The following is a 25,961-nucleotide window of genomic DNA, read 5'->3' as shown; positions in this document are numbered from 1 at the left end:
CTGTCATCTCCCTGCACTACCTTGTGTAGAGATGACAAAATGACAAATGCATATATACACTCTAGAAGTGCACAGGCGTGGCCACGCGTGCCTACACATGGGTACAGTGTGTGTGTGGGGGCGTCAAAGCTTCAAGCACCTCTGCTCACCTCTCCCAAACAAAGGAGTTGGGGCTGATAGCCTCTGGTATTGCGGCCAGCAAGCCCTTCTGGTTGTTTCTGCACAGCAGGGGAGGGAAGGCAGGCTTTCTGAGGGCCCCAGTGAGTCACCAGCCTGATGCAATCCCTTTAAAGGGCTCATCTGCTGGTGCAAGGAGCTGATTCACGGAGGGCGTGGTTGCTGGAGGAGGAGAAAGGGACTGAAACTGTGGCAGGAGGGACTGAAAGTAGACACAGCCTGCCGGAATTGTTAATAGGAATCGTTCACTGTAAACCTCCCTGGTCAAGACTCCAAGGATGTCAAGGCTGAATCAGGCCAGCCTTGGGGTTTCTAAAGGGCCTAAAATGAAATAAATTGTGAGCGTAGCGACAGCAATTCCTGTCTTCTCGTGAGCTTTAACTGCAGCGCTTCCCGCAGAGTTCCAGATGCCTAGAAATGAGAGTCAAGGAAGATCACCTTTCTGATAAATACTATACGGTTGGGAGGTGGTATCAGCCTCTAGAGACTTCTCCCCTGGCGGGGAAGCGAGGGTCGGCGGAGTCAATGCGGGGCAGTGCCCCCGGCTGTGCTTCACTGCAGACGTAGATTTGCGGTAAGGGCCGCCCCCCGGGTTCTCCGTCTCCAATCGTCTTACAAATTTTCACCCCGACTCCACCCTGAACCAATCATCGATCTGATCTGGGCCTCCCACTTGAAGGCTTCCGCCCGTCGTCAAAATGGCGCCCAACTCCAGGTCCCCGAGCTCAGGCGAAGGGACGGGGCCGGGGCGGGACCGCGGGGTGGTGCGTCACTTCCGTTGTCAGGTGGCGGCGCCGCAGCCATGGAGGGAGGCGGCGGCGGTGGCTCGGGTTGCTGCGCTGGGAGGCGGCGGTGAGCGGCTCCCACGCCCCCGGCCCGGCCGCGGCCCCCCGGGACGGAGCGCCGAGCAGCCCCGGCTCCGGGCTGCGGACTATGGGATAGCAGTGCTGACCCCTCGGGAAAGGTGAGGCCGGGGTCCCGGGACGCGAAGCCGGGTACGGGGCTGAATGCTCGCGGGGCGGGCCTCGCCGGCCGTGGCGGTGGGACCCGGGTGACAGCCCGAGGCTATCCTGGCGAGACATAAATGGCAAAACGAATGCCCCCTCCTGCGCCCGGGTCTGTCCTTCCCCAGCGACGGGGGCGGCCGCCGCGGGGAGCTTCAGTCCTTGCCGCAGCCCTGGAAGTGGGCACTGCCAGCCTTGCCCGAGCCTCTCAGCCAGTCAGTGAGCGGCGGGCGTTTGACCCTAGCTAGGTTTTCCCCAAAGAGACGCCCTCCGCCTCTCCATGCTTCTGATCCCGAGAGTGACTTGAAAGTTAGGACGAGTCCCCAGGGAGGGCCAGCCGAGGTTTTCCTCCTGGTGCCCTCACCCGTTGGCACCAGCATCATCACTGCTGGGGAATTTTCACATCCTGGGCGGTGTTCAGGTGCAAGTCACAGCTACCTGCTTGCCAGATCCACGTTGGGCCGGTCTTCCCCACGGGATAGTTTGCTGTGGTCAGTGTTACACCTGCCTTGCTGGTCAGGCCCGCCCATTCCTACGCTGCTTGGCCCCACCTTTCAGCCTGTAAGTGGAGCCTTCGGATGCCCACCCCCAACCCCCAGGTTGTTGGCGGAAGGAAGAGATGACAGCCTGTCTTCTGTGGCAGGAGAGACTTTGCTCTGTTTTAAGTCACTGGAGGAAACCGGTTGACTGTGCTTGGTTTTGAGAATCATCGGGTAAGAGGAGGGTAGTCACGCTGCGCTGGGCACCTTTCCCTCTTGGCTTGAGTGAGGAGTTTTGCCTTAGATAAGGAAAAGCAAAATTGCAGGGCCCAGAGAGTCCTTGTTTGTAAACAGTGCTTGTGAGTTCCCCTGGCTCTGCTTAATGGCCCTTTGGTGCCAATTTGTGGATTAGACCTAAACAGTCCGGAGATAGTCCTTACTCATTCATTCATTCATTCATTCATTCACTCACTCAATCAATCAGGGCCTTTGCCTGGAGAAGAAAGTGCTCTGTAGTGTAAGTGGTTAAGAGTGGGCTTTGGAGCCAGACTCCCTCAGTTCAAATTCTGGCTCAGAAGCTTTCTGTGACCTTGGACAGTTTGTCACTGTGTCCTCATTTGGAAAACAGTGGTGGTAATATAGAGTTGTTATGGAGCATTAACACAAAGAACCACATGCACCATGTAATAAAGAGATCTGTAAATTCTACCTGTTCCTATGTGATGGAGTCACTATCAAGTTAGGGGAAACTGACCTGTAAACAGATAGTTGAAATATGATCTAAACAGCTAGTCTGGAGCTGGGAGTGGTGGGTCCCCTCCTTTAATCCCAACACTTGGGAGGCAGAGGCAGGTGGATGGATCTCTGAGATCAAGACCAGCCTGTTCTACGTAGTCAGTTCCAGGCCAGCTGGGGCTATAAGGAGACCCTGTCTCAAGAGAAGAAGAAGAAGAGGAAGAAGAAGAGGAGGAGGAGAAGGAGAAGAAGAAGAAGAAAAAAAGGCTAGTAGCTGCAGGAAGTGAGTGCTGTCTGGAACTTGTAGGCACGGGGTAAAGTATTCTGGGAAGAGACTTAATAGTGACGATTGAATCCAGTCTAGAAGGAGAGGAATGAGAGACTTAGCCAAGTGAGAATAAAGAGGAAGATGCTCTACTGGAAGAGAATTCCCAAGAGTCTGATAGAGGCAGAAAAACTCACTTTATGACAGAAACCTCTGCTTGTTCAGTACAGTGGTATGGAAGTTGGTGCAAAGTGAAGCACAGAAAGTTGACTAGGGAATGCCACATTAATGATTTGGAATTTTATGCCCAGTGTACTAGGAAGCCAGTGAAAAGCTTATAAGCTGAGGAGTGAATGACTGGATCTCTCTGGGTAAGAGGGAAGGAACTGCTGAGGGAGATGAAAGGACTAGAGATCTCCTCAGAGACCACCACATTCTTCTGAGAGGAGAGCTGGTACTAGCCTTGTGGATCTCTGCTGAGAAGGCACCATATGTATCCAGTACTGGGTGGCCGGCCCCTTGCATGGCCTGGGAAAGAAGTGCCTGGCACATGTGGCCGTCTCTTCCTGGACTTTCAGGTCACCTAAGCAGCTGTGGGGGTGGGGCTGCCCTCCCAGAAGGCCAGTTGTAAAGGGTGTCTGTCACATTTGCTCTGTTGTGCCTTTCATGGATAAAGTGGCAGACTACAGTGGTTAAGAGCTTATTTGGCTCTGCTTTCAGACAGATCTCGGTTCTGATCCCAGCCCTGCTAGTCACCAAGGGTTATTTGTTCTCTTTATGCCCAGATTTCTCATCTCTGAATGCTAACAGTAAACTGTCCTCTGTAGAGCAGTTGGCAAGGATTAAGTAAGATATTGCAGGTTTAGTACTCAGCACTCACTGAGTATGGCAGTTTTCATTACAGGCTGCAGGAAAGATCTTCCAGGGACTCCTTGAAGCAATTCATAGGGAGTAGAACTGTGTTCCAATGAGCTGTCAGAGGGATCATGAGCTCTCTAAATTTTATTGTATTCCTTCTGAAAAGGAAATCTATGGGGAGTTTAGCAGTCTGGATAAGAACAGTTCAGGTTATTCATTCATCTCAGCTCATTCATAAAACCTTTTGTTTGTTTTTGAGACAGGGTCTCAGCTCCAGCTGACCTGGAACTCACCATGTAGACCAGGCTGGCTTCCATCCCACAGAGATCCACCTGCCTCTGCCTCCCTAGTGCTGGGATTATAGACATGTGCCACCATGCCCAGCTGATAAGAAATAGTGTTTTAAAGCACACATGAGAGAAAATATACATCAGGTTCTCTGGGAGTCACTACCAATGAGCCTAGTTTGGTACTTGAGTTAATGTCACCAGGAAGCATTACAACTCATTTATGTGTGTGGTGGTTCAAAATACAGAATCTCAACTGAACACCTGTGAGCTCCCATATGTGATTGGCATGTGCTAGCCAGGTACTAGGTCAAGAAAGAAAATAAGGGGCAGACCCTGCCCTGGAGGAATATATGGGTCAGGATGACAAAGGCAGGCACCTGACTTACACAGATGTTGGGGGGCGCTTTCCCAGAAGTCTGCAGCTAGTGGTGTGAACCAAGGAAATAGAGTGACTTGCCTTGGGATGAAGATATTGAGGAGAGCCCTTAGAACTTAAGCTGGATCCTGAGTAAAAAGTTTTCTAGGGGTCTGTGAAGCACTCTAGACAGAGAACAGTATGGCACAGGTATGGATATGTACTTGTGTGTGTGGTGGTTTAGGTACCACAGGGGTTCTAGCACAGGGCCCGCTTGGCTGCAAGACGTGCTGGAGAGGTAGGCAGGCACCTAAGCAAAGATACTTAAGCTTTAGATTCTGTTGATGATAGATGTCTGATGTCAGGAAACATACCGTTAAACCTGCATCTTCCACACTTCTGGCTGTGGTGAAGGATGGACTGGGGAGAGAGTGAGTGCTGAGTAAGCACAAGGAGTGCCAGTGGGGGCTTGGAGCAGGGCAGAGGTGGTGAGGATGGGGAAGGAGGGCAGAGGTCAATGTTTGTGGGAAAATCTGCCAGACTTTGGGAGTGTTTATCGAAGTGATGGTTGAAGGAGAAATAATGGAAGGTTGACCCCCTCAGCTCTAGGTTTGGATGATAGAGATAATGTGGCTCAGGGAGAAGATAACCAGTGGAATCCTCCAACCCCATTCAGTAAGCCCTGCGTTCACTCTCAAGGGAGAGTTTCCATTGCACAGCCCTGTGGAGCCCTGTCCAGCTTTGGGGCAGGCCTCCTGCTGGTTTTGCCTGCATCTGCACCTGGGAGAAGGGCAGCCTGCCCACCTTCACCTTTCTTCTGCCCACATTTGACCCCAGAAATGAGCTTTGTCAGATTTCAGAAACTCCAGTGTAGCCCATCCATCTGCCCATAGCCAGCCTGAATGTACAAGCTATAGTCAAAGGGGCCCTGAACAGCCACAGACCCTGGGGAGAGATCCTACCTAGGAAGACCTTGAGCTTAGATTTACTGTCTGGCGTTAGCCAAAAGTCAAGGCCAAGTTGTCAGGAAGGAAAAACTTCCACTCAGAACTCAGAACTTCAGGGAAGTGAGAGGAAGCTGCCATTGTCCCCCGAGTTCTGAGAGAACCTGGAGCTGCTCCTGAATCTGAATGGGCTGTGGAGACAGATGTGCTGCTGGGCTGAGCTTCAAACAGGTCCTCCGGAAGCTGGGAGGTTTTCACAGGATTTGACTTGGGTGTGCGGTATAGGGAATGTATAATGAAGATGGGTATGATGGCTATCCCAGCACTCTAGAAAGCAGAGAGGGGAGAGTTGCCATGAGTTTGAGGCCAACTTGGGCTACAATCAAGACATAGTCTCAAAGAAATAAAAAGCTTGGGATTGTAGCTCTGTTGGTAGAGTGCTTGCCTGATGTATGAAACTCTGGGTTCACTACCCAGCAGTGCATAAAAACTGGATTACTGGTGCATACCTGTAATTCTGGGAAGGAGGAGAAAGGAGGCTCAGAATTTGGAGACCTTGACTACAGAGCAAGTTTGAAATCTGCCTGGGATACATGAGACCCTATCCTTTTTTTTTGGTCTTTTTGAGACAGGGTTTCCCTGTAGCCCCAGCTGGCCTGGAACTCACTGTGTAGCCCAGGCTGGCCTTGAATTCACAGAGATCTGCCTGCCTCTGCTGGGATTAAAAGCACGTGCTGCCATGCCCAACCGAGACGCTATCTTTAAAAGGTGGGGGTGGGGGGCGGTTAGAGAGATGATCAGTGGTTAAGAGCACTGGCTGTTCTTGCAGAGGACCAGAGTTTGATTCCCAGCACCCACATGGCAGCTAACAACCCTCCATAACTCTAGTTCCAGGGGAATCGGGTACCCTCTTCTGACCTCTGTGGGCATTGCACAACGCAGGTGCACTTATATACTCATGCACACAACACACTCGTACACATAAAATAAAATAAAAATAATTCTAAAAATTAAAAAAACAAATGAGGAGGAGGTATGTGAGAAAGTAACCTGAAATAAGCATTTCTTCCTCCTCTACGTGCTCAGGTGAGGGTCTAGCCCCAGCATATCCTACACATCTTCCCAGGCTACATAATCAAGAGCCAAGGGGGGAAAGGTTAGTTCTGCTTGCTTCTGTTTAATATGTTATTTTAGAGATAGTTCCACTTCGATGTATACACATTCTGTCTGTGTCATTTGGGGATGCATTATGTCCCATCTTGAGTGTAATTGATGGAGGAAGCTTTAGCTGGAATAATTTTTTCATGCATATGATTTAGTCCACCTTAATTATGTGGAGGATAAATTCCTAGAAAGGTTGCAGAGTTTTTTTGGCGTTTTTTTTTGTTTTGGGGTTTTGTTTGTTTGTTTGTTTTTTGTTTTTGAGGTAGTGTCATGCCATGTAGTCCAGGCTGGTCTTGAGCTCACCACTCTCCTATCTCACCCTTCTGAGTACCCAGCCCTCTTTTAACAAGCTGGAACATTCTTCCTTTACCTCAACAAACACTCTACTAAGAGAACAGATTGAGCAGCCCATCTCTCTTGGCTGTGGTGACTATATGGGGGGTGTGTGACTATATGCACACGGCTCCTAGGGCTTAGCTCTACAAGTCTGATGATTTAGAAGACATTCCAGTTGGTAAACAGGAAAGGTAGTAAAACTGATATGGTGTTTCCTTTAAATATGCCTACAGACTGCTGCCTATCCTGCAAGAGAGAAGGAGGGAGAGAGGGAGGGAGGGAGGGAGGGAGGGAGAGAGAGAGAGAGAGAGATAGAGAGAGAGAGAGAGAGAGATCGCTTTATCCTTTAAGATGTTTGCCACCCAAGGATCCAGAAGGAAGAGAGTGGGCTGCCATTGCAGTATGATTGGCAAGAGCAGGACTCAGCTGCTATTTGTTTTTAGGTTTGGGCACAGTTGCTATGAGGTGTGTTGGGGCATAGTGGTGCTTCTAGGGAGTGGCTCATTTGACCCTTAGGAGACCTTGGGACTGGCATAGTCCAACATTCCATGGAGCTTTAAACCCCATGGCTAGCACCTGTGCCAGGTCTGGCCAGAAGAATCCTCTACTTTTGTAGTCAGTTTGGTGCTCCCAGCATTCCTGGGCTAGGGATGCATTTCACAGGCTGGGAGTGTGGCTTTTCCTGACTCCCTAAAGTGGTCCCCATTGAAGAAATAGGAAAGAAAGCTGGACAGGGAGAGGGGATTCCCTGCTGCCCAGAGGTCCCTTGTTGAATACCCTGTGACACTGTATGGCCTCTGAGGAATAAGGCTTGTCTCTGCTTTATGGAGTAGCCCACCCAGGATCAGAGAGATTAAGGAACCTGTCCTATGTCATACAGCTAGAGGGCAGAGTCCAGACTTTCAGTCCAGCTTTGTCTGACTCTGGAGCCCATGCCACCCATTCATCCCTCCATTCTGGCCAGGCTCTGGTGCCAGGGAGCTCAGTCCACATGGAATCTTGGAGTCACAGAGCTGTAGAGCTGGAAAGGACCTTGGCAAGACTGTCTCAGTCCCTTTGCCAGAAGGATGTTACTGCCACTGTCTGGAGACAAGTTCTCCTCCATCCTCCATATGGATAGTGCATAGGGACATTTTAAACCATGTCACCCAGCAGTTGAGATCAAATCAGACCTGGCTTCAGAATCCGGCTCTGCCACAGGCCAGTCAAGTGACCTTGAACAGGTCTTTCTAACCGCAGTCTCCTCTCCTGTGACAATGGGCAGAGCTATTCCTGCACTAAGGTGGAGATGAGGATTAAACACCAGGTGGCAAGCAGGAAGTTTTTATAGGCCTGTTTGCAAGTGCCAGGAAGGAGCTGGTGCTTCCTAGAAATGCTGGCCTTGACTTTTCCATCTTTGGCCTTCTGGGATCCCCTTGCCTTAACATACAGGCCCACACCTAGGGCACTCACTCAGCTTCTACCTGTTAGCATGCCACAGCCTCCCAACACTGCCTTCTTAAAGATCCAGCCTCCTTGAATCCATCACTGCATTTAACAATTCTAATAGATTCAGAAAACCTTTTGAATCCTAAAAAGTATCATTATGATAATTATGGGAAAATGGTCAAATTATGCAGAAGAATATGAAATAAAACTCCTTCCCCTCATTGGATCTCTAGCTTATTGCTTGGAGAGTAGTCGCTGTTAAATTCTAAAAATTTCCTATGCATATTCAAGGATGTGTGCAATTTTTTAATCAAAATAGGATCATATGTACTTATAGTGCTGCAGTTTGGTTTTAGGAGGATCATAGACATCTTTCTCCTCTAGTGTAGATTCAGTCTTAAAGGCTGCATATTCTACTGTCTGGATGGAACATAATTAGTTAACCAGTCTTTTCTTGGTGGGAGTTTAGATCATTTCCCATCTGGGCTATGTAGGTATTTTGATTTGTGTATATGTATGGTTGGCTTGTTTTTTTTTCCTTTTTCTTTTTTACAACACAGGGGACCCACATTGAACCCATTTGTCTTTGTGAATTTGTGTGGTGATATCTAGAGAACAAATCCCCAGAACTGCTGGAATTGCTCAGCCCAAACCATGTGCATTTTCTTTTTCAGGTTTCATGCGCAGTATGTAGTTTCCTGCATAACTGCTGGGTTTGGGCATTGAGCAGGTCCTGAGGTGAAGACCCCTTAAATAAGACATATACTCAAGCAAGACATGGAATGCATGTGCTCTAATTAGTGTCTGGGTGGTGACTCATGGTCCCTGAGATAGGCTTGCTCTGGCCTCTTGGTGTCTCATAGCATGTGGGCTCATCTACCTGAACGGCCAACTGGAGGGGCAGTGTGATGACAAGACCTACTGTCCATCTACCCATCAATTTTGATTTCTTTATTTTTATTTTATGTGTATGAGTATGTTACCTGCATATATGTAAGTACACCTATGTCATGCAGTACCCACAGACCAGAAGAAGGTATTACAGTCTCTGGAACTGGAGGTATGAAGTTGTTGGCTACCATGTGAATGCTGGGAATCGAACCCAGGTCCTCTGGAAGAGCAGCCAGTGCTCTTAAACCACTGAGCCATCTCTCCAGTCCCTATTTTATTTTATATTTTTGAGACAGGGTCTTATATAGCTCAGTCTGGCCTGGAACTCACCAAGGATGACCTTGAACCTCTGATCCTCCTCAGTCAGTCTCCTGAGTGATTATAGGCATGTACCACCATGTCCAGTTTAAGTGGGACTGGGGATCCACCCAGGGCCCCATGCAAGTGCTCTACCAACTGAGCTACATCCCCAGCCCAGAGTTGTGAAATTTAACTTTTTATAGAGGCAGTTAAAGAAAGGTAGTTTATTGGCTCTAATCCAAATTGCCTTTCTCACAGGGTGATGGTGGGGAGTTTTTCCTGTAGGAGACAGTATAAGGAGAGAATTGCATGCAAGTAGGCCCAGCCTGGACTCTGTCACTCTGGAAATTGGGCATAGACATTTGCCTGCTGCCTATTGCATGCTAGCTCTGGCAATCTTCAGCAACGCACCCTTCTGGGGGCAGCTCCATCCCTCTCCTCTCTTCAAGTGAGGTCACACTGTGGACAGAAATGTCTCTCAGATTTAGCCAACCCTTCTTTGATCTCTTGCTGCTTTCTTCTTGCCTGATCTGGGTTATTGTGGGTGTCAATATTTGAACTCCATATGCGACCCGCTGAGTCACCACACAAAGCAATAACCAGTATTTTGAGCTGAGGGGCCCCTGAGTCACATGCCAGGATCTCCCTTGCTGTAAGCTTCTTTTCTAGCTGGGGAGGCAGAGCAGGCCAGGGTGACGGAATGCTGTCAGTGACTCTCACTCCAGTGTCACTTGCACATGGCAGAAGGCCCCCTGCAGAGCCAAGGTCTACCACAAATGTCTTCCCAAGTCAGTGTGCTTGGCTGCTTTTCTGGATGGGGATACCAGCCTGAGAAAGCTCTTAAAGTCTGTCCCTTCCTCCTCTGACACCCACACACAGCGACAGATTATTTGTTGTCACATCAGCTGCTTCCGGGGGCCTGGGAGGAGGGGGAGCTGGCGGCAGGGCTGGCAACACTGCCCTGAATCCATCCCATTCAGGTGGCTTCCAAGAGTGACTATTGGTGAAACGATTTGCCCCCAGGAGCAGCAGCCTACTTCAGCAATCCACAGGGACTGGTGTCTCACCGTCTTTTCCCCAGAGGAATCACATAGAAAGTGCCTGTCTGCCTCTAGCACACAACCTCATGGCTTTTCTTCTAGAATTGCTCTGGGATGACCTTCCTGGCCAAGGCATCTTTAGTGGAGCCCAGTGGGGACTTCCTCAGGGTACTGGGGTGATGACACAGTCTTCTCTTTTTGGGGACTGATCTGTAAAGCCTGCCTCCCAAAGGAAATCAGATAGAACTGGGTCCCCAAGCTGCAAATTGGGGCTTTACAGGTTCCTTCTGGTCTCAGCCAGCAGTGCTCAGCCTGTCAGCTTGTTGGAGTGCTGCTGTGGAAGGGCTGCTGCGGAGGATGGCAGCGGATGTACTGGGGGGAGCAGCTCAGGGCCCTCTGTGAGCACCCCTCCCACTTCCCCCTGGCTGAGTCACTTCCTCTCTGGCTGCTGCAGGTATTCTCCCACAGGCAAGGGAGCAGAGGCCTGCAGTGGGTGGGGCTCACCCTGAGCCGAACTGCCCTCTCACTAGTAACCCCCAGGCAGTAAAGTGCAGTGTTTAAAGAATGGTGTGATGTTATGTATTCTTGACAAAGTAGAGCTATGCTATCCTCCTGCATTTAAAAAATGAACAGACTCATCACTGTTTCGGAACAGTAAAGATGACAGCACATGCATGAATCTTTGTCATCAGGGAGTCCTGGCTGGAGTCAAAGGATTACTAATCTGCCTCCCCATCCCCCCAGCATCCATCCTGAGCACAAAGCACTTGGTTTCCATTGGTTCCTTTGAGCTCCCAGGAGAGGATTCATGCCTCCTTCAGTGGTAGCTGACATTCAGACTCAAAGAGAGAATCCTCTGAAACAGCCTCACCTGCTTCCCAGCCTGAATGGGAGTAGAGAACAGGTCTCAGGGAGCTGCTGACCACCAGGCTTTGGTTTCTCAGTAGTGAAAAGGGAATGTTGGGACTGAAGAGATGGCTCAGCAGTTAAGAGCACTGACTACTCTTGCAGAGGACCTGGGTTTGGTTCCCAGAACCCACATGGTGGTTAGCCATACATAACTCCAATTTCATGGGATCCGACACCCTCTTCTGATCTCTGCAGGCGTTGTATGGCTGGGTGCCCTTACATACAGGCAGGCAATAAATACACTCATACACATAAAAATAATAAATAAAATATATTGTTTTTAAAAAAAAGAAAGTGGGTTCTGGGCATGATGGTGCATGCCTTTAGTCCCAGCACTCAGGAGGCAGAGGCAGGCGGATCAAGGCTAGCCTGGTCTACATAGTGAGTTCCAGGACAGCTGGGGCTACAGGGAGACCCTGTCTCAAAAGACAAAAAAAAGAAAGAAAGAAAGAAAGAAGAAAGGAGGGAGGGAGAGAGAGAGAGAGAGAGAGAGAGAAAGAAAGAAAGAAAGAAAGAAAGAAAGAAAGAAAGAAAGAAAGAAAGAAAAAGAAAGAGAAAAAGAAAAAGAGAAAATGATGCTGCAGGTGTAGCTCAGTGGTAGAGCACTTGCTGACTGCACGAGGCCCTGGGTTCAATCCCCAGCAATGCAGTCAGGGAGAAAGTTTTATTTTTCTTTTTTTAATTCATGTTTATTTTATGTGTATGAGTGTATTGCCTGCAAGTGCATCCATGTCATGCAATGCCTGTGGAAGTCAAAAGAGAACTTTGACTCCTCTGAAACTGGAGTTACGGATGGTTATTAGCTGCCATGCGGGTGCTGGGAATTGAACCCGAGTCCTCTGGAAGAGCAGCCAGTGCTCTCAACTGCTGAGCGGGCTCTCCAGTCCCCAGGAAGAAAGTTACGTAAGAATTAAAAGGAATATAGGCCGGGCATGGTGGTACAGGCTTGTATCCCAGAACATAGAAGGCAGAGGCAGCAGGAAGAGAACCACAAGTTCAAGGCCAGCCTGATTTATATGTAGCAAGTTCCAGGTCAGCCAGGGATACATAGTGAGACCCTGCCTCAAAAAAAAGAGGAAACCCTGAGAATGGGTCCTGGCAACTGGGAGGTACCCTTCAAATACAATTAAAGCATTGCTGGGCATGCTAGCTAGCACATGCCTTTAATCCTAGCACTTGGGAGGCAGAGGCAGGTGGATCTCTGTGAGTTCAAGGCCAGCCTGGTCTACATAGCGAGTTCCAGGACAGCTGGGGCTACAGGGAGAGGAGACCCTGTCTCAAAAAGACCAAAAACAAAAAATAAAAAGCATGTGCCTGAAGAGATTTTCAGCAGGGGAGGTCACCTGTGCATGCAGCAGACACTTGTCTTTCTACTACAAAGATACCACCAGCATGAGGATAACATCGGATTCTTTGGGCATCCTGTGAAGGAGGGAATGTAGGTGACTCGTTTAGGGTCACAAAGCAAGTGAGTGATGAAAGCTGAGACTTAAACCGAGTTTTGCATTACCCCATATTGGTCTTGTTCTCCCAACTAGTTTGAAACCTTTGGTCTGAGAGCTCTGAATTCCTCTTGCTTTCTTGAGTTGACTATGGGTGGAGAACAGGTTTGTAGGAAGTTGGTTGCCTCAGGTAGAGTAGAGACAGTTAAGGAAATAATGTGGCCATGCAGATTTAACATCAGAAAACTTGTGTTCATGTCTCAGCTTTTCTAGTTACCTATGTGACTTAAGGCAGGTCTTACTATCTCTGAATCTCAATTTCTTTTTCTAGAGAATATTGGAGTTTTGTGTGGGTTGGAGAGGATCAGTTGTAATTATGTATTTGCAAGTGCTTTGTAAACTATAAAGCTGTAAGCAAAAATTAAGGTCATTAATGTGAGAGTGTAGGCCTCCCACGTGGATTTTAAGAGTGTTCTTACATCAAGTGTTGGTCTGTCCCTTCCCTTCCTCAGAAAAGGATTTTACACATGAATGGGTTTGTTCCACAGTTAGAGATATCTCTCCACTGTCTAAACAACCCTGGGGGATCAGCCAGTTTAGACTTTGTCCTGCCCCATGCATTTCTGACACAGAACTTGTTAGCTCAGGCTAGCTTTGAACTCAAAATAATCCTCTTGCCTTAGCCTCTTGAGCACTGGGGTACTTTTGTCTTTTGCTTTGGATTGGATCTTTTTCCTTCCTTCCTTTCTTTTGACAGGGCCTCCCTCTGTAGTCCAGCCTGGCCTTGAACTCTATCTTCCTGATTCCACCTCCTGAGTTCTGGGATTATAGGCATGTGCCCCAGCACCCAGTTTGCCATGGGATTTTTCCTGGTCAAACAGCCCAAAACCTGTATGGCCCCTGTGTGCAGTTGTGACACTCTGTCTCTTGCCTTGAGCTGGTAGACCCCACCTAGTCTGTGCTGCTCTGTTTTCTTCTGCTCCCATACCAAACCCTTGCCTGGCATAGGACAGAATTTGCCTGTGAATCACACTGTGCATCTTTTCCAGATGTCTCTTTTCCTACCCAAATGTTGGCCTCAGTGCCTTATAAATGTTTAGCAGACAGTCCATTTTCTCTCTGGGCTTTTGTCAGGTACTGGACTGGGTGCAAACAAGAAGAAATGAACTGGGCTTGCTCTTTTAGGAGCCCATAGTCTGGGATGGGAGAGTCAGAGAGACAAACCAATAATCACAGCCACGTGGGAGGGGACAGAGACATTGTCAGGTGTTCTGGGTACTGGAGGAAGAGCAGCCAAGTCTGGTAAGTGGTCTTCCATGAATATCTCCTGTAGGTGACACTTCAGACAGGACTGAAAGGACAAGCCAGCCAGGGAGAAGTGCAGGGCAGGGGTGTTCATGGCACACACAGGGCCCCATGTGTCGTGGGCTACGTAAGTATGCATAAAAGGGCAGTGAGGGCAGGCTTTCTGAAGAGCTTGGGTTGCTTCCTGAAAAGCATGGGAATAGTGGAAGACCACCACAGATAGGTGGAGGTGCTGCAACCTGCTGGCCTCTGTCTGTCCAGCCCATTACTCAGGTAGCAGAGGTGGTTTCTCTTCTGGCAGAGTGGTCCCTGCATCCTCTCTTATCAACCTGAAGGAGAGTAGTGACCCACTGTCCTATCCTTTGAAGATGAGCTGCAGAAAGGCTCTGCCAGGTGGTGGACCTGGAGATTGCAGCCCCTACTTTTTCCCTTATCCTGTGGCCATATAAAACTAAAACACCCCACCCCACCCCCATTCATGCCAGGCTGACTCTGCCCAGCAAAATGAGGTTCTAGCTTCTTCCACTGTGACTGTGTACCCAAGGACAGACAGGCCCTTTTGAACTTGTGAATCAAGTCTTGGGAGCTATTTCAACAGGTTGGACTTTGTCCTGTGCCTCTGAGAACCTGAGCATAAGTTCCAGGCATCATGGCTCTTATGCACCCCTAAACTAAACACTTGAGTATGTATCATGTAAGAATGACATTTTATTATGTAACCATATGAGAATTTCAAATTCAGGAAATGTAACTGGGGCTGAAGATAGCAGTTAAGAGTGCTTTGCTGGTGTTTCAGAGTATCCAAGTTTGGTTTCTAGGCTCTTGCTCTCTCGCTCTCTCTCTCCACACGCACACACACATGCACCCATGCAGTCTCATGAATCCCAGTCTGGCTTTGAACTTAAGTGGCAGAACTTCTGATCTTGAACTACTGATCTCCTGCCTTCTATCTCCTGAGTGCCGTGATTACAGTTGTGCATCACCACACCCGACATCAGCTTTTCTTTAACTGAAAGCATATAAGCCCATTTTGTTGAAAGTATTTCAATTTAGGAGCAATGGCTCAGCAGTTAAGAGCACTGGCTGCTCTTGCAGAGGACCCAGGTTTGGTTCCCAGTACCACATGGCAGCTAACACTTGTCTTTAACTGCAGTTCCAGGAGATGTGGGCACCAGGCATACACATGATAGGCTTACATACATGTAGGCAAAACACTCATACATATAAAATTAAAAAATAAAATTTTTAAAATTTATTATTTTTATTTTATGTGTATGTGTATATTGCCTGCATGTAGGTAAATGCACTCGTGTCATGCAGTGCCCACGGAAGACAGAAGAGGTTGTTCGATCCCCTGGAACTGGAGTTACGGACAGTTGTTAGCTGCCATGTGGGTGCTGGGATTGGAACCCAGGTCTTCTGCAAGAGCAGTCAGTGTTCTTAACCGCTGAGCCATCTCTCCAGCCCTAAAACAAAATATTTTTTAAAAAGACATTTCAACTCAAGTTGTCATAATTATATTCATTTTGTACATTTTTTTCAAAGAAAAGCATAAGTAAGGAATACATCTTTGTTAGGTGTACCATATCAGATGTCAATTTGGTTCCATTGTTAGTAAAAATAACTTTGACCTTTTGCGTCCAATGCGACATTTCTTCATTTGAGGTGTATTTGCACACAGTGAATTTCACAGATCTTTTAACTGTTTAGCTGTTTTGACAAATGCATGCACCCAGATGTAGGTCAATAGCTACAATAGAAAGTCCTTCAAGCCAGAGGTGGTAGCGAATGCCTTTCGTTACAGCAGCAGAGAGGCAGAGGCAGGTGAGTCTCTGTGAGTTCAAGGCCAGCCTGGTCTACATAGTGAGTTCCAGGACAGCTGGGGCTACAGGGAGACCCTGTCTCAAAAAGACCAAAACAAGGAAAGGAAAAGATGACAATGAGGTTGAGCATGGCATCTTCTGCCCATATATAGCCCTGGGCTGCCCCTCACTCTTACTGGGACAGGGGACTCCCTCTGCCTGTGCATCATATATGCTTATGTTGTTAATGCTTCTGTGTGAGTGGCAGGACTCGCCCTCCACACCTCTGCCAGACTTTTAGCACCTTGTAGTGATGTGGATCTGAGGCCAGACCAAGCTGGGGAGAGAGGCAACAGTGACTCAGTAACTGTGTTCTTTGTTCAGTACCATCTTTCTTTACAGCCTGTCTCTCTTTGGAGATGTGGAGGTGTGTCCACGTGTCCGCAAAGCTGAACCCTATGCTGTCTTCAGTACCTGACCTGGATGTACCTGACCATCTCTCCTGTGCCCTGCCCTGTGTACCTACACCACTGGACTCTGAGCCTCTCTAGCTGGGCATTTCATATTGCCAGTGGCTTTTGGGTGAGGTAACCTTTGCCTCAAGTTGACTCTACAGCACCAGGCATCCCCTATACAGATATGCTGGTAGCTGACTCAGAGCTGATGCCCTCTTGTGCTGAGGCCCACCACTCATTTCCAGGGCCCAGCAAAGCCCACAGAACCCTCTGCTTTCAGAATTGCCCATCCCAGCCATAACCTGCAGTAGGCAGGGCTGCTGGGCTGGGTTCTTTTTTAGTGTCTCTCTCCTAGGCACCCCATCATCATTTTTACCTCATCAAGTGTTCTTTTGATGCTCTAGGGGGCATGACACTGCCTTGCAAAGATAAAACATGGAAAAATTGACAAAGCTAAAGCTCTACAAATGTCTAAGCTAGGACTGTTAAGTTCCTTGGCTGCTGAGACTTCAGCCTGGGAAGCCTTAGGCACATAACTGCACCTGAGCTAGGTAGGGCCAGGGCCCTTCACCCCAGGCTGAGGACCAGCTGTCTGTTGAAGGGCCATGCCCAAGTCCTCCTGAGCAGCCAGAACTGTGCCATCGGATCTCACTGTGAATGAAGTCAGGATTCCTAAAGTAGGCATTTTTATGGACTATTTGTAGGTATTCTTGGAGGGATGCTTGTCAAGATAGTTTGAGGGCAGGGTGGAGAGGTCTGTTTCTAGAAGCTTAGTCTGATCTCTTCATTAGTGAGCCTCAACACCATGTCCAGTTTTCTAGACCTACCTCTTCACACTTCTTTTGCTTCTGTCATTTGGAATGTTGAAGAAGGAAGGCAGCCTGGCTACCTCTTCCCTGCCAGCATCTTTTCCTCTCCCTGCCCATCTGCTCCCAGCCTTCTGTCTGCCAGCGTCTTGGAGCCATTCCCGTGCCATTCACTTGAGTTGAATCCTGAGTGGGATGGGTGGGGTCAGGCTGAGCCCACTCATTGTCTAGGCTGCAGCTGCTCCCAGCAAACTGGTGTCTAGACTGTGTGTAGGCAGAGTCTACACAGATGTGAGATGCTTGCCTGGTGCTCTCCAGGGAACTGGGAAAGAAAGAGGAGGCCCAGCACCCCAGAGAGGAACAGGATCAGACTGTAGTGATACCATCACTAGAGGCTGCTGGCTCTGGTAAGACTATCACCAACTGGAGGGAAGGCATCTTGTTCATTGTGAATTATCTGCTGGACCAGGCACCAAGGTGCCACCATCATTATAAAGTGTGGGAAGTGCCTGGAGGAAATGGCAGGACACCATGAGTGTGAGATAGTAGGCGCCATTGGCTAGGAGCGCTCAAGCCAGGCCTCTCGGGGGGTGTCTAGGAGCTAGGCAAGCAGAGCCTGGCTTTTCAGGGTGCTTCTAAAACCACCTGATTTTTCTCTGCTTTTGAGTGTACTTCTTGGGCAGTCACAGCCTAGCCTAACCATGACTCCCTCTCTGTCTGAGGACTGTTGGATGTTAGCAGAAGCTCCCAATGACAAGAATTGTAATCCTCAGAATAAGGAAGTTTTCTAGGATACTGGCAAAAACTAAAGGAACAGACAGAAATATTTCACCAGTTTAAATAGTTAACATAAACATAGCAATTAAAAAATGGAGAATGGGGGCTGGAGAGATGGCTCAGCAGTTAAGAGCACTGCCTGCTCTTGCAGAGGACTGGGCTTTGATTCCCAGCACCCACATGGTGGCTATGAACCGTCCTTAACTCCAGTTCCAGGGGAATCTGACGCCCTTTTCTGACCTCTACGGCATTGCACATTACATACATGCAGACAATACACTCTCATACATGCAGGCAATACACTCATACACATAAAAAAATAATAATAAAATATTTTTTCTTAAATGGAGAACAAAATCGAGGATTTTTTGTTTGTTTGTTTTTGTTTTTTTTTTGAGACAGGGTCTCTCCATAGCCTTAGCTGCCCTGGAACTTACTATGTAGACCACACCGGCCTTGATCTGCCTGCCTTTGCATTCCAAGTGCTAGGATTAAAGGTGTATACCACCATGCCTGGTTGAAATAAAGGAAATTTAAAAAGAAATAATTCAAGCAACTAATAAACATGTGAAACAATTTCAATCTCAGAAATAAAGAAACATGAATCTTTTAAAGTACCTTTTGTTCACTTATCTTTTGTTACCTGTGAGTAAAGAAACAGCCCACAGATCTGTGCCAGATCTGTGACTCCCCTCTCTGCTGATGGGATTGGAAATTGCCATCACCTTCCTGGGAACAGCTTGGCAGTATGTGTCAAACCCCCCTTAAAAAACAGCTTACCCAGCCGGGCGTGGTTGCACATGTCTGTAGTCACAGCACTTGGGAGGCAGGGGCAGGTGGATCTCTGTGAGTCTGAGGCCAGCCTGATCTACATAGTACAAGGACAGCTGGGGCTACAGGGAGACCCTGTCTCAAAAATACCGAAAAAAAATTTAGTTTACCCAGCCAGGCATGGTGGCACACGCCTTTAATCCCAGTACTCGGGAGACAGAGGCAGATGAATCTCTGTGGGTTCAAGGCCAGTCTGGTCTACATAGTGAGTTCCAGGCCAGCTGGGACTATAGGGAGACCCTGTCTCAAAAAAAAGACCAAAAAAAAAAAAAATTTAGTTTACCCCACCCTGCCAGGCATGGTGGCTCGCACTTTGGGAGGCTAAGACAGGTGAATCACTATAAGTTTGAGGCTAGCCTGGGCTACATAGTGAGCACCAGGTCATCATGAGCTAGGGTGAGATTATTTGAAGATAAATATTTTTAAAACAAAAATAAAAACCTTTATCCTGGGGCCGGAGAGATGGCTCAGCAGTTAAGAGCACTGACTGCTCTTGTAGAGGACCCAGGTTCAATTCCCAGCACCCACATGGTGGCTACAAACTGTCCTTAACTCCAGTTCCAGGGAAATATGAAGCCCTCTTCTGACCTCTGTGGCATTGCACGACATGGGTGCACTCACATATATGCAGGCAATACACTCATACACATAAAATAATAAAATATTTTTAAAAAAACCTTTATCCTATTTGGCACTGTAATCTTGCTTCTTGGAATTTCTCCTGAGAGAGAGGGACAAGAATATTGAGAGAGGCAGCCTACTAGAGGCAGCCGGGTGTCCACCCTCCTGAGTTGATTCTTTTTTGTCTTTCTGATGCTGCCCAGAATCTATGTTTTTTCTAGAACTTTGGGACTTACGTACTCTTTCTCTAAAATGGAAAGAATATGGATGCCTATAAATGGGAGAGAGGGCTGGTAAATCATGATGTGTCTGCAACAGATACCACATGATGCTGCAAAAAGTATTAACAGGGATGTTAATGGTTTTGTTTTCTTGTGGCTGTTGTTTTGTTTATTTAAAATATATTATTTTTATTTTATGTGTTTGAGTGTGTTGCCTGCATGTATGTAAGTGCATCCATGTCATGCAGTGCCCATGGAGGTTAGAAGAGGGTGTAAGAGCCCCTGGAACTGAGTTACAGATGGTCGTTAGATGCCATGTGGGTGCCAGGAATTGAACCTGGGTCGTCTGCAAAAGCTCTTAACTTCTGAACCATGTCTCAAACCCTGGTGTTTTATTTTGTTTTGTTTTGTTTTGTCTTTTTGAGACAGGGTCTCCCTGTAGCCCCAGGAACTCACTATGTAGACCAGGCTGGCCTTGAACTCACAGAGATCTGCCTGCTTCTGCCTCTGAGTGGTGGGATTAAAGGTGTACACCACCATGCCTGGCTTTGTTTTTTTTAATTTTTAAAAATATTGTATTTATTATTTTTACTTTATGTGTATGCATGTATTGCCTGCATGTAGGTAAGTGCACCCATGTCGTGCAATGCCAACGGAGGACAGAAGAGGCCATCTCCTGGAACTGGAGTTACAGACAATTGTTAGCTGCTATGTGGGTGCTGGGATTCGAACCTGGGTCTTCTGTAAGAACAGCCAGTGTTCTTAACTGCTGAGCCATCTCTCCGGCCCCATGTTTTGTTTTTTTTTAATGATATACAAATCTGTTTTATTTTTTGTGCTAATGAAGATGGAGCCTAAGGCCTGGGACTTACTAGGCATGTACTCTACCACTGATCACATCCCTTGCCTTGCTTTGCGTATGTATTTTTTTTTTCACAGCTTTTATAGGATATATCTCACATACTATAAAGTTCTCCTATAAAAGGGAGAAAGGGAAAATTCCAAAGTGGCATCAGTGTGGTCCAAGTTTTACAATAATTTGTATTATTTTGTGTAATAATGAAAAGTCAGGAGACATAGAAGTCTGTCTGCAGAGCAGCACTTACATCTGGCCAATGAGATTATGGTTCCTAGGTCTTTCTTTTCTGCCTGTCTGTTTTTAATGTTTGTGCAGGAAAGGCCAATTACTTTTGTACGGAAAAAGAAATTACAAGAGAAGTTTCTGTTTCTCTGAGTCCTTTACTTTTGCACCCCTAATGTGACTGTCATACCTTCCTCCTGGGTTCCTTCACCACTCCCTGCCTCACACCGGTCCCTCTGACGACAGACTTCTGGGAGCTTGTTGTTTATGGGTCATTTTTGGCCTCTGCGTTTGCTTGCCCCTCCCCCTGGACTGCTTTTCTGCTTTCCCAGCCCACCCCCATCTCTGCCTGCACTGGGTGCTTCTGTGCCCTCTGCCTTCCCCTGAGCATCTGTTTCCCTGCTCTGCCTGAACTCTGCTTTCCCAAGAGTTTTGACTTTGGAGAACTACAAGAATCAACTCCTTGTTTTTTATTTTTATTTTTTTATTTTTTAAATATTTTATTTATTTTTATTTTTTATGTGTATGAGTGTATTGCCTGCATATATGTGAGTGTACCCTTGTCGTGTGATGCCGCAGAGGTCAGAGGAGGGCTTTGGATTCTCCTGGAACTGGAGTTAAGGACAGTTTATAGCCGCCATGTGGGTGCTGGGAATCGAACCTGGGTCCTCTGCAAGAGCAGTCAGTACTCTTAACTGCTGAGCCATCTCTCCAGCCCCAACTCCTTGTTTTTTAGTTGTTTTGTTTTGTTTCATTTTGTTTTTGTATCCATGTCAAGAAGTAATATCTTTCAGAATCTGGCTCCTGTGTTCACCTCACGTTGAAGTCCTGGGAGGAGGGGTTATCAGGAAAGTCACAATGCCCATTGATTAGCCCTTCATCCCTCCCTTCTGGTGTTTGTTTGTTTGTTTAAGACAGGGTCTCACTATGTAGCATTGGCTGGTGGTGTGAAGCTCAGAGGTTTTTTTTTAATTATTATTATTATTTTTAAACAGACTGTATCTTTCTTAGTGTGATCAATTTATCTATGCCTTGGACTTCAATCACAATTTCTATGTGTTGCCTAGAAATGTGCCTTGGATTCTGCCATCTCTTTTTTCTGATAACTTCAGGTACTCTTTCTTTTATTATTTTTTTATGGGGCTTTTGGCTACTCTAACATTCCCCCCCCAAGAGGTAACCCTAAAATCTTTTAAGGCTTAGATACAAGCTCCCAAGTTCTTTTGACATTTTTGGCCTTTGGAACAGAGTATGTTGCTAAGAGGCCCAAGGATATTTTGACTTTTAGCCAAGAAACTGGCTACTTTTTACACTAACTGCCCAGTCCTATTCTTCTTCCTTTTTTTAAAAAAATATTTATTATTTTTATTTTATGTGTATGAGTGTATTGCCTGCTTGTATGTGAGTGCACCCATGTCATGCAATGCCTCGGAGGTCAGAAGAGGGCTTCAGATTCCCCTGGAACAGGAGTTAAGGAAGGTTCGTAGCCGCCATGTGGTTGCTGGGAATCGAACCCCGGGTCTTCTGCAAGAGCAGTCAGTGCTCTTAACCGCTGAGCCATCTCTCCAGTCCTTCCTGCCTCCTGTTCTTATCACAGCATCCTCTGAAGAGATTACCCAGCTTGCAGACAGGGAATTGGACGCAGACCACTCTGGCTTCTTCCATGCTGAACAGGAATGCAGGATAAGGCAATTGGAGTACCCCTTCAGTGGGTCTATTTAAAAGACTCCCAAATTGCATAACTTATCTGTAGGGGGAAAAGAAAGTCCTTGACTGGTGAATAGGAGACGTGAAGGAGAAGTAAAGGCAAGAGTAATTAGCATTACAAGTTCTAGACAGGGACCTAGAAAAAAGAACAGGGCAGATTTCAAATGTTCATATGAGAGTCCATTGGAATTTCTTGATGAAAGCTTCCAAAAGCATCCCTCTGTTGGGTTCTTCCTCATTTTTCTCTTGTCGGTGATAGATTCAGGATTTGCTTTCAGGCATTTTGATAGCTGTTGGAGTGGTTAGAATCGGTATCAGTTCCCTTTCAAAGGCTTCACCAGGTGGAGGCAGGATCCGGGTGCTCGCTCTCAGGCAGTCCCCTGAGTTCTCAGCCCCTATGCCAGATGGAAGTGGGAACAGGCACTCTCTGGCAATCTGCGGAGATCCCAGCCGCTATACAGATGGAGGTCAGAACCCACCCTCTCAGGCTGTCTACTGAGATCTCAGCCTTATCCTACCAAAGCTAGGTCTGCCCCCTAACTGGTTGTTTTTTTGTTTTGTTTTGTTTTGTTTTGTTTTTAAAGGGAGAGAGAGAGAAAGGCCGGATGTGGTGGTGCACACCTGTAGTCCCAGCACTTGGGAGGCAGAGGCAGATGGATCTCTGTGAGTTCAAGGCCAGCCTGGTCTACATAGTGAGTTCTAGGCCAGTTGAGGCTATAGGGAGACCCTGTTTCAAAAAAAGAGAGAGACCTCTCCTGTATGGTCATTCATACCTAGCCTTTAATCACAAACACTTGGGAGGCAGAGGCAGGCGGATCTCTGTGAGATGGAAGCCAGCCTGGTCTACATAGTGAGTTATAGGCTAGCTGGCATTACAGGGAGGGACTCTGTTTCAAAAAAGAAAAGAAAAAATGAAAACAAACAAAAAGAGAGTCACTGTATTGCCTAGGCTGGTCTCAAACCCCTGGACTCAAGAGATTTTCCATTCTCACCCTTACCCTCCTGAGTGCTGTGACTGTAGCCCAGTGCTGTTCTTTTTTTCTTATTTATTTATTTATTTATTTATTTATTTATTTATTCATTTATTTATTTATTTATTCATTTATATTTTTGGTCTTTTTGAGACAGGGTCTCCCTGTAGCCCCAGTTGTCCTGGAATTCACTATGTAGACCAGGCTGGCCTTGAACTCACAGAGATCCATCTGCCTCTGCCTCCCAAGTTCTGGGATTAAAAGAATGTGCCAGCATGCCCAGCCCTTTTCTTTTTTAAAAATTACTATTTTTTTTATTTTTTGAGACAAGATCTCATGTAGGCTGACCTTGAACTCACTGTGCAGCTGAGGATGACCTTGAACTTCTTATCCTCTGCCCTCCACTTTCCAGGTTCGGAGATTCTAGTCCAGTGTCCCGTTCCCCCCCCCCCCAGGGGTATTTTTCACTCTTATGTGCACAATATTTTGTTGTGATTTGGTGTTTTGAGACAAGTTCTCACCTTGTAGCCCAGACTAGCCTCAAACTCCCCATCTTCCTGCCTCAATATATTTTATTTCCTTTAAAGTAATTAAAACCAGATTGGGAACAGAGCTAGTAGCGCTCTCTCTCTCTCTCTCTCTCTCTCTCTCTCTCTCTCTTTCTCACTTTCTCTCTTTCCCCCCCCCCCCCCCAACAAGGTATGATGACTCACACCTGTAATTCCAGCACTTAGAAGGTGAAGGCAGGAGGGTCACTTGAACTCAGGGGTATGTGACCAGCCTGAGCAACAGGCAGGGCAAGACTTTATCTGAAAAGAACAGCAAAGGGGACTAGAGATGCAGCTCAGATGGCAAAGTTATTGCCTAGGATGCACAAAGTCCTGAGTTCAGTCCTCAGCACCACATTGAAACAGGAATGGTAGCACAGAGCTACCATTCCAAAGCTCAGGAGGTGCAGGCAGCAGGATCAGAAGTTCAGGGTCTTTCATGTTCCTCCCTTGGAGCTCCTCCCAATCTCTGGAGTTCTCTCTTAGTTTTTCTTACTGAATCTGTTTGCTGTGCTAATAAAAATAAAAATAAAAATAAAAAAATGAAAGAGGAAAGAAAAGAAATAAGCAAGCTCCAGGTTATTTTGAGATGCCTGTCTCAAAAATAAAAGTAAAGAGGGGCTGGAGAGATGACTCAGTGGTAAAGAATGCTTGCTGCTCTAGCAGAGGACCTGAGTCCAGTTTCCAGCACCCACATCACAACTTCCTGTAACTCTACCTCTTGTACATTGCACGTATGTACACATCCCCACACTGACACCAACACATATACACGCAACTAAAATTTATCTATTTATTTTGGTTTTTAAAACATTCCATTTTGTTTGTGTGTGTGTGTGTGTGTGTGTGTGTGTGTATTGCCTGCATTGCACCTGTGTCATGCAACGCTTGCAGAAGTCAAAAGAGGGCATCAGATTTCCCTGGAACTGCAGTTACATGTGGGTGCTGGGAATCAAATCCAGGCCCTCTCCTAGAACCGCCAGTGTTAACTGCTGAGCCACCTCTCCAACGCCTATTTTGGTTTTTGACAAGGGTCTCACTTTGTCACCCTGGCTGACCTGGAACTTCCTATGTGACCAGGTTGGCTTCAAACTCATAGAAATCTACCTGCCTCTGCTTCCCAGGTGTTGGGATTAAAGGCATGCTCCAACACACCCATCTGAAATAAATTTTTAAATTTTATTTAATTTATTTTTATTTTATGTGTATGAGTGTTTTGCTTACATGTATATAAGTGCAGCCATGATGTGCAGTGCCCTTAGAGGCCAGAAAAGGGTGTTGGATCCCCTGGAACTGGAGTTATGGACAGTTGTTAGCTGCCATGTGAGTGCTGGGAACCAAACCCAGGTCCTCTGCAAGAGCAACCAGTGTTCTTAACCACTCAGCTGTCTCTCCAGCTCCTGAAATAAAATAAATCTTAAAGAAAGGGAAAAAAAAAGAAAGTTGAAGGCTGGTGTGGTTACATGAACCTATAATCCTAGCCCTTGGGAGGCAGTGGCTCACTGCAGGTCAAGGCCAATCTGGTTTATATAGAAAGAGTACTACAGAGTAAGACCATGTCTTCAAAGAGCAGAAGAGGGCTGGGCATGGTAGCGCACACCTTTTATCCCAGTAGGAGGCAGAGGCAGGCAGATTAATCTCCCTGTGAGTTCAAGGCCAGCCTGGTCACAGAGTTCCAGGCCATCTGTGGCTACAGGGAGACCCTCTCTCAAAAAAAAAAAGAGAACGGGGTGCTGGAGAGATGGCTTAGTAGTTAAGGCATTGGCTGTTTGCTGAGGACCCGGGTTCAATTCCAAGCACCCATATGGCAGCTGACAACTGCCCATAACTCCAGTTACAGGGAATCTAACACCTTTTTCTGACCTCCACAGGCACTGCACAACACAGGTACAGTTACATACATGTAATACACTCATATACATAAAATAAAAATTAAATAAAGTATTTTAAAAAAGAGAGAGAAGGGAAAAGAAAGTAAACCCCCCATTGGCTACTTCAAGATGTTGTTTCATCTAAGAGCAAGAGAGTTGGAAGAGGGACTCTTCAGGGCAGTAATCCTCAAATTTCATGGACAAGATGCCCCAAGCACCATGTATAAGGTGCCATTTCCCTGGGTCCCATGGCCCACTGATCCTTAGAAGTAACCCAGGAGAAGGTACCACAGGCTCTTTGGAGGGGAGGTCCCCACTTTAGGAGCAGATGCTTAGGGGCTAGGGCTC

At 47.1% G+C, this 25,961-nt stretch overlaps 1 protein-coding gene across 1 annotated transcript in view; it reads left to right on the top strand.

Annotated features, from left to right (window-relative positions):
- The first annotated feature begins 950 nt into the window (after positions 1-950).
- Stk40 (serine/threonine kinase 40) overlaps positions 951-25,961 on the top strand; it is a 44,204-nt gene continuing 19,193 nt past the window's right edge. Inside the window, exon 1 of the mRNA XM_008832144.3 lies at positions 951-1,141. The gene's annotated coding sequence lies outside the window, so the exon portion shown is untranslated. The remainder of the gene's footprint in view (positions 1,142-25,961) is intronic.

Source organism: Nannospalax galili, unplaced genomic scaffold, assembly GCF_000622305.1.
Source record: "Nannospalax galili isolate Female #2095 unplaced genomic scaffold, S.galili_v1.0 scaffold1055, whole genome shotgun sequence".
In the NCBI taxonomy this organism is placed as follows: Eukaryota; Metazoa; Chordata; class Mammalia; order Rodentia; family Spalacidae; genus Nannospalax; species Nannospalax galili.
The sequence above is the reverse complement of the archived record's forward strand: the minus strand, read 5'-3'. Positions and strand labels throughout refer to the sequence as shown.